This window comes from Cornus florida, unplaced genomic scaffold, assembly GCF_030987335.1.
Source record: "Cornus florida cultivar Cherokee Brave unplaced genomic scaffold, ASM3098733v1 CherokeeBrave_3.0.0_Hap2_Chr05, whole genome shotgun sequence".
In the NCBI taxonomy this organism is placed as follows: Eukaryota; Viridiplantae; Streptophyta; class Magnoliopsida; order Cornales; family Cornaceae; genus Cornus; species Cornus florida.
Genome location: NW_026775575.1, coordinates 43,659,185 through 43,668,642, shown reverse-complemented (window position 1 = coordinate 43,668,642; position 9,458 = coordinate 43,659,185). Strand labels below are relative to the sequence as shown.

General features: G+C 39.9%; 1 long non-coding RNA gene across 1 annotated transcript; it reads left to right on the top strand.

Annotated features, from left to right (window-relative positions):
- Positions 1–2,308: 2,308 nt before the first annotated feature.
- LOC132310125 (uncharacterized) lies at positions 2,309–3,640 on the top strand. The gene is made up of 2 exons (XR_009482562.1): positions 2,309–2,629; positions 3,447–3,640. It is a non-coding gene; the product is annotated as an uncharacterized LOC132310125 (long non-coding RNA).
- The last annotated feature ends 5,818 nt before the right edge of the window (positions 3,641–9,458 follow it).

Here is a 9,458-nt window from a genome sequence, read left to right as displayed (position 1 = left end):
TGGGGCACGTTGTTTCAGAAGGTGGAGTATCAGTTGATCCATCAAAGGTTGAAGCAGTTTTGACTTGGTAGCGACCCAAGAATGTGTTTGAGATCCGCAATTTTCTTGGTTTAGCGGATTACTATCGGAGATTTGTGAAGGATTTCTCCCGTTTGGCAGCTCCTATGACCCGTTTGACCCGGAAATGGGTCAAGTTTGTCTGGAATGAGGCCTGTGATTCATCTTTTCAGGAGTTGAATACGAGATTGACTACAGCGCCAGTGTTGGTGATACCTGAGCGTGGCTTGGGTTATGTGATCTATTGTGATGCTTCACGTGACGGGTTGGGATGTGTGTTGATGTAGGATGGTAGAGTAGTGGCTTATGGGTCTCGACAGTTGAAGACTCATGAGTACAACTACCCTACTCATGACCTGGAGTTAGCGGCAGTTGTATTTGCCTTGAAGTGTTGGAGACATTACTTGTATGGTGAGAGATTCGAGGTATTTTCAGATCACAAAAGTCTCAAGTACCTTTTTTCCCAAAAGGACTTGAACAACAGACAGAGACGATGGGTTGAGTACTTGGAAGATTACAACTTTGATTTGCAGTATCATCCAGGCAAGGCAAATGTTGTAGCTGATGCCTTAAGCTGAAAATCTCATGGAACTTTGGCCAGTTTAGCTATTCGGAAGTGGAAGATGCTTGAAGATCTGGCAGAGATGGGATTACAGTGTTTCGATGATGATGGTTACAGTGAGTCGGCATTCTTATTTAGTCTTGTGGCTCAGCCTACTCTTGTTGTACGAGTGATTGAGTCACAGAGACAGGACCCGGACTTAGATGCCATCCACGCTTTGATCTTTAGTGGTGAGACAATGAAAGATTGGGCCTTGCATGCAGATGGGGGTCTACGGTTCAGGGGTTTGTTGGTGGTTCCCACAGTTTGTCGTGAGGATGTCCTACGGGAGTTTCACACTTCCCGTTTTGCAGTTCATCCAGGTGGTACTAAAATGTATCACAATTTGAGACGTCAGTATTGGTGGAGTGGGATGAAGAATGATGTTGCACAGTTTGTGGCTAGATGCCTTACCTGTCAGCAGGTGAAGGCCGAGCATCAGAGGCCAGCAGGTTTGTTGCAACCATTACCTGTAGCGCAATGGAAATGGGAGCATATCGCTATGGATTTTGTGACAGGTTTTCCAAGGTCACGAAGGGGCAATGAGTCCGTATGGGTCATCATTGACAGATTGACCAAGACGGATCACTTTTTGCCTATTAAGGCAACAGACGATGCAGAGAAGCTTGGTGTATTTTATGTGAAAGAGATTGTAAGGTTACATGGAGTCCCTGTAACCATTGTGTCAGATAGGGATGCTAAGTTCACTTCGAAGTTATGGGAAGGACTTCAAGCAGCGTTTGGTTCAGCGTTGCATCTTAGTACGGCATTCCATCCACAGACAGACGGTCAGTCAGAACGTGCTATCCAGATTTTGGAGGATATGCTTCAGGCATGTGTACTTGATTTGGGAGGTAGTTGGGAGGATCACCTTCCACTTATTGAGTTTGCCTACAACAACAGTTATCAGGCGAGCATCCAGATGGCTCCATTTGAGGCGTTGTATGGTAGACCTTGTAGGTCTCCTGTTTGTTGGACTGAGGTAGGCGAGACAGCCGCCTTAGGACCCGACATTGTACTCGAGACTACTGAGAAGATTAAGTTGATAAGACAGAGGTTACTTACAGCTCAGAGCCGACAGAAGAGCTATGCAGATAAGCGGAGACGACCGTTATCCTTTGAGGTGGGAGACCACGTTTTTCTACGGGTTTCTCCACGGAAGGGGTTGATGAGATTTGGGAAGAGTGGCAAGTTATCGCCACGATTTATTGGACCATTCGAGATTTTGGATCGGGTAGGAGAGGCTGCCTATATACTTGCTTTACCACCACAGATGGACAGAGTTCACAATGTCTTTCATGTATCGATGTTACGAAAGTACGAGCCGGATCCATCTCACATTTTGAGTTGGGTTGATGTGGATATTGATGAGGATGTTTCCCACGAGGAAGGACCAGTTCAGATCCTTGACACTCAGCAGAAGGTGTTGAGGGACAAGACGATACCAATGGTGAAAGTCCTTTGGAGACACCACGGAGTCGAAGAGGCTACTTGGGAGCTTGAACAGGAGGTTCGGTCCAAGTACCCAGCGTTGTTTTCTTCCTCAGGTATGTCTTGATTTCGGGGACGAAATCCTTATAAGTTGGGGAGAATGTGAAGTCTGTGTACATAATTGTGTGTGTGTGGTGTGTGATTTAAATAAAAAAAGAAAAAGAGAAAAGAAATATAAAATAAAGTGGGACCCACATCACTTTTTAAGTGATTTGTGAGACTAAAATTGGTCTCTGCTGCTCTCTCTCTCTCTCTCTCCCGACTGCTCTCGGCTTCTCCTTTTTTCTTTTTTCTTTTCTTTTCACTTCAACTTCCATTGTTGATTGCTCCTTCATCTTTTGTCGGATTGAGGTGCCGTTTGAGGCAAAACGAAGCTTGTAGCGAGCTCTACGCATTCATACTATCAATTTCCAGTTTTGAGTCTTCCTTGGAGCTCGAATTTGGAGGACCTATTCTAGGGATTTCGGCTTGGATTGTGAGGTAGGGACATCTTAAGCCATGGAATCTTGCTCTATAATGAATCATGCTCCTCTATGTGTGTTATAGCATGTTTAATTGTTGTTGATTTTGATTAAAATGATTTAATTGACAACATGCTAGTTATGTAAATGTGTATAACATGGTTGAATGAAAAGTATGTCTATGTGATGGTTGTTTACATTTTTTTTGAGGTTACTAACATGCTATAATGATGCCATGAGAACATGCTTATTTATTATTGTGCTAAGTTCCCATTTGTCATTATATTGAGATCATGACATGAGCCTACATCTCATTGGGTTGCATGAAAAAGGGAAGTGGTTGTCTTGAAATGAAAATGGGGATTTGGGAATGAATGTTTTAGAAAAAAATTGATTTTGACAAACCCGGTCGCTGCGGGGTTACCAACGGGCCGGAGGTTAATGTAGCCTAGGGAGGACTAGGGAGAGTACTCTAGCGTGGTTGAGCTATTCGGGCCCCTCGACGGCGCCACGGGGTCACCAAGGGCCTAGGGACGGTAGCCAATCCTTCTCTCGTCGTGGCGGGGTTACCAAAAGGGGTTACATTAACTTTGAACGTGATGGTTTTGAGAATGAAAACGGGGAGTGACTTTAGCATGCATTGCATCTCACTCCATTTGCATTTGTGTGTGATTGAATTTGACTTGTACTTGTAATTGTTTTTCCCCTTCAATGCATGTCCCCAATCTCCCATTGGCCTATGCTTTATTTGGATTCACTAGGACACAAGAATTGTGTCTTAAGTGTCACCTACTGAGCTATATGCTCACCCCTATATCTATATATTTTTTTTTCAGGTCTTGGAAAGGAACTGGTGGATGACAACCCACCTCAAGCTTGAACGGCGTTAGAAGTCCACTTTTGTATCTTTGTATACTCCCCATTATTTTGTAAAACACTAAAAGTGCAAAGATGTATAATTATTTTGTGGAACTTTGTCATGTAATATAACTAAAGTATTGATGATGTTTTGGATGGGGATTTGATAGTATGCAATTTGTTGATGAATGGATGGATAATCCTAGTTTGAAGCATTGTCTAGATTAGTTGGTTGTATCATTATCTTTTGTTGCCGTGAATTCGGAATTTGAGCCATGACAGGTTAAAAATGCAATTAAACAGGTTGTGATAGGCCTATTTTTAGGGGAGGTCATGCCGAATTTTTTTTGTTTAAAAAGTATTAGTTTTAAGTCGTTACACCTTAATCAAATGCAGGTTCCCACAGCTACAAATCATCACAATACACTTGCACACAGAGTGTCTTCAGTAAGCACAGCAAGAAAAGGTCAATACAGAAAAAAATCAGTGGCAACTCAGTTTCTGCAGGGTCTAATCTGGTGCTGCTGTAATGCCTCTATTTCGAGGGTATAATAGGTATTCTATGAGGTCTCAGACTTGGAAAATATTCTCACATACTTGGTTCACTTTCTCACAAAAGCTTAGAGTTCATGCACTTCATTTAACATTTCAATTTCATCCACAAAATCTGTTATAAACCTGTTTCTGCAGAATATTTCCGCTAGCAGCAGCACCAAAGTTTAAACAATGTAGCTCCCCAATTCAGTTTAAACTTCAGTTACCTCAACTCCTAAACTTCCCTTTGCACTTGCTTAACATATTAGAATCAAGAACAAAGCAAGGTAAAGCAATTCAACACATATATTAAAAGATCACAGTACACAGCAGGTTAGTTTAATCACAGTTCAGCAGCAACTTAATTCTTAGGGCAAATCTGGAATTTCAACTTGCTCTGGACTAGTTCAGGTTTTCACAACATTGTATAGGTATTATACACATGTTCAAAAGGTAATCACAGCAATGGAGACAACATATTTCATATTCAGTTCTCAATCCTCAGCAAACAAGGTCAAAACCCTAGTGAAGTGTGGTTCAAAAGGTCATTATTGAAACTGACCAATTTTTTGAGATAAATCCAACTTTAACAGCATCAAATCATCAAGATACTCATCCTCAGATGTTAAACACATAGCTCATAGCATATAAATCAAATAATATCACCACAGCAGCAAATTTATCTCAAAACCCTCAAATAACAAGCTCAGAAGTGTCACATTCAGTATCAGTGAGTATTTGAGATTAAACCTGATTTCTGCAGATGCAAATAGGTGATTCAAACTTGTTTCAACCTCTACTTTTCACCTCAAGCCTCTAGAACCAAATTAGACCTCCCATAGCAGCCTTGACAACAACTTTTTAAGCTTCAACAGCACTGTTATTTGTAAGTCTTCAAGTGATCACATACATACAGCAACTTCTGAAATTAAAATGAGTTTACATAGTTGAATTATTACTTAGAGACTCTCATTCAGGTCCCCCTTTTCGTGTCACTCAAGAATAGCCTCTAGAGAGTTTTGAAAATGTATTTTTCAGGCTTAAAAACCTAGCAGTAGCTGTAGCATTACTTTTATACACACACCGTTTGATGATACAGCCCTAAAATAAATGGATAGGATTAAGCCGAGGTCCTCCAATCTGTGAGCAAAGAAATTCTGACAATGTAGAGGAGATAGTACCATTTTGCCCCTTGCCAACTCACCTTGAAAAGCTTATACCAGCTCACTATATCAATATGTTTATAAATATATCTGAAATGCCATTTTGATCTTGATCGCCAAGAAATACAAAGTTGTCACTATATTCTCACTCCAGGACCACATTACACATGTCAGCATTTTGTAGATACACTCAAAATTACAGTACTGCCCCTACAATTGCCTTTTGACAGAAAAGCTAAAAGCACACTGCTAAACCATGTGTTGGACTGTCACATTTTAAAACTAAACCCAAATAGCCAATGTAGCATCACATCAAATGTAATTTGTATATTGGGATGTGTATACAGATAAGAATGCCCTTGACAAAAGCTGTACACAAATTAAGTATGCTGTCACAGAATTTACAAACACAAAAAGAGGGCTGCAATCACAAAGAGGGCTGTTGTGACTTTCATGATATTTCAGTGAGACTTTCATGATATTTCAGTGAGCTATGAGCTTATATTAACTTGTAATTCGTTGTGTAAACCTCCATGACATGTCAAACAACATTTGATCAAACCCCAATATATCAATGCTTCATTATCAGCTCTCTTTGAACCTTTATACTTGCATTTTGTCATTAAAAGGGCATACCTCAAGATAGGCATTTTAGGGACCAACAGATCTACGTGCCTAAATGAGAAAACCTTATACTCCAGGTTCAACGTCACTACCTCCCTTCTTCACTGTTCCTTAGAACACTCTTGACCCTGACAAAATCAAATAGGGCTACCAACTAACCTACAAAATCAACCTCGTCCCAATCACTCCAGTCATTAGTCTATCTCTTCGAATCCTCAAACAACAAGCACTATTTCCTGATATGCCAGATGCAATTTAAAATACAACCCGAATCCACATCTTTCAAATTCTAGAACACAATTCATTTGATAACATAATACTCACCAGCTATCACTTAATCCATAAATAACCAAGCACTCCAAGGACCCCATACTATCTGACCATTATACCTCACCTCGAGACCTTCTAGACAGCCGTGCCAACCCAAAACCTCGCTTATCGACTGAGCCATGCAACCGACTCACCGAGAGTCGATTACCCATAACACGCTCCTGTAACTATCCTAAATGTGAATCACTCCTCAACAAACCAGTCTCTAAAATAGACTCTTACAAGACCATGAAATGATCCACATCTGCAATCGGTCCTACGTCCCCTCTAGACTTACAAGGTCTAACAAGTCCCCACGACAGTCAGAATCAACACGCCTCCTTGAGCCGTTCCAAAATGCTCTAAATACACATTTACAATCCATAGACTGCATTCGTGACTCAAACAACCCCCGTCACACCTACCACGACTGATTCAAAAAGAACCTCCATACCGAATTGTGACCTAAGTCGCAGGCACTGACCTCTTAAGGCCATACCGAAACCCTCACTCGTACTCTTGACTTCCACGGTCACCAGAATCCATACACCCATACATGGAACTCATACACAACAAAGGCACCTTGTCATGAAATATGAAGCCATTCTAAAGTCGTGCTCTAAGCACCGCACAAAATGCCATTAAAAAGATCAGGATGACTACACGCCAAACAGCTCAATCCACGAGCTTGAAGCCCACGCCATTAGTTCGACAAGAACCAGCACCCAAACAACCCTGGAGCAATCGAGCTCCTTAACTACTCAAGTCAAAACTTATACAACCCTCAATGCCTTGACAAGTACTCCACCATATTGGCAACCATCCCAATGCTTAACTGTAGAACCACGTAAAAAAAAATAAAGCCATATATGTATACAAAATGAATGAAACCCATAATACTATACGAAACACGTTGGCATATACCATGCTCATTACTTGTCACATTAGCATTTAAATTAGAACTGCACACACTGTGTCTACCACTTCTTGTTACCATACTCCTCATACACAATCAACATGCTTTTCTTTTCTTTCACATTTCATTTACACGGTTAAATCATCTAACTATTCCTCATACATGGCCATGTAACACAAATTTTTAGCATTTAAACACGTAAGCATGTAGTAATTAGGCATGCCCTCAAAACTGTAAACATATAAGCATGTGATCATGTAAGTAAATAAATAGGTAAACAAGTTAACAAGTAGGAATGCCTCTCAAACATTTAAACACTTTAACATGTAACACATAATCATGCAATTCAACTTCCCCATGCAATCCCAAGTAGGCCACTACCCGTCGTCCTAATGGTTTTTGAACCATCGCTCTGATATCAATTTTGTAACGACCCTAAACTGATACCAATTATAAAAAAAAAAAAAATTGGCATAACCTCTGCTAAAAAGGGGCCTACAACAACCTGCTTAAATAAAAAAAATGCAATGGCCTTTCTTGGCCCTTCAAGACTTATCCAACTTGTCCCAACACACAATACAAAAAAAAATATAATACATTCCCAAAACAACGACATCAACAATCTCCTCAAGATGACCCGTCATCATCAAATTCAACACAAAATATTTACATAGTCTCGCTTCTCTTCAAAGTACCAACAAGAGTTATAGTTTACAATACATAACCATGGCTTGCAAAATGTATACACTTCACTACGGTTTTGAGACTTTACAAAAGTGTAGTAAAATACAAAGGATAGCAAATATATATATATTCCTAATCCTCCTTAAGTTTGTGAAGGGTTTGCGTCTCCTACTTCCTTACCGAGTCCTGAAAAAATGTTAAATGTAATAGGGTGGGCAAATTACTCAGTAGGTAGTGTCTAAGACACACCTTTTGTAGCCCCGTGAACCCAAACAATGAATAGAACAATAGGGAACGGGATCATGCTAAGCCGGGGGAAATTACAACATCAATTTCAAGTCCAATACAAGCAAATGCCACGCCATAAATGCAATGCCTTGTATGTCACTCCCCATTGTCAAAATCCAAATCCATCACCTTTTAAACTGTTAATATAACCCGTCCTTTGGTAACTCCGCAGTGACACGAGAGAAGGATTAGTTGCTGTCCCTGACCCTTGGTACCCCCGCCGCGTCATTTGGGGCCCAGCTAGCTCAACCATGCTAGGGCGATCTCCCTAATTCCCTCTAGGTTATATTAACGCACCGGCCCTTTGCTGACTCCGCGACGACCGGGTTTTATCAAAACCATTTTCTCAATTTTCTCCCCAAAACCCCTTTCACTTTCATTTCAAACACTTTACCCTTTTCTTTCATACCCAATGTTATGCATGCATGCCACATATTTTCCCAATAGTATGAAAATAGAGGAAATTTATACATCACAATTCAACATGTTTCTTCATAGTAATTTCTAGGAAAATAATAAACACTATGGCATGAAAATTAACATTTAGGCATGCTTCTCACATAATATCATCAACACATATAAGTATAGATTTTCTAATACAATAATTATATCATTTTCAAGGCAATCAATTTAAATAAGACATGTTTTTCATACAAATTAACAAATATACATATTTGCATGCTTCATGTACACAATTAAGTCGTTCAAGTGACAATCAACTCAAATTAAGCATACTTGACAACAATTAAGTTAGGAAAATTCACAAAAGTACAATAATGTGAGGATTAGAGACCCCTTCCTCAAGGAGGATGAAAAACCCCCCAAAATGGGTCTCAAAACTGGAATCCATAGAGTGCACTAAAACTAAAATTGCTTATATGGATGTGAAGATCTCGCCGTGCTCTTCGAATTGCCGCAAACGGCTCTAAAAAATTCCAAGAATTGAAGAGAGATCAAGGTTTGAAGATTAAAATCAAAAGAAAAAAGAAAAAGTCTAGAAAGAGGGGGAAGAGAGACACCAATGAGAGAGAGAAAGTTAAGAATGGAAATGAGGCCAAAAATGCCTCTTTGACCAATTTTAACAAAGGTGTGGGTCCCACCTTTTTTCTTTTATTTTTCCTTTCTCTTTTGCTTTCATTTTGTACCATATATGTATGTACACATTAAATAATTTTTCACAACCTAATATAACATATTAAATAAATAAATATGATGCAAATGAACCCAATTAAAATCCTCGTATGCAACAATTCTGGTAGCGGGTCCCACACGGGACCGCCCGGCCTGAAAAAAGAGGAAAAAATGCGAAAATGGTTACCCTTACATTTCAAATAGTCCTGGACTCAATGAGATGCTCCAAACAACTCTTGGACACAACCGGCACATTCCGCAATATTCGGTATGCAAAACGATAAAAGACGAAAATGCCCTTGCAATAACAAAATTTCCAGAAAAATGAAAAATGACGAAAA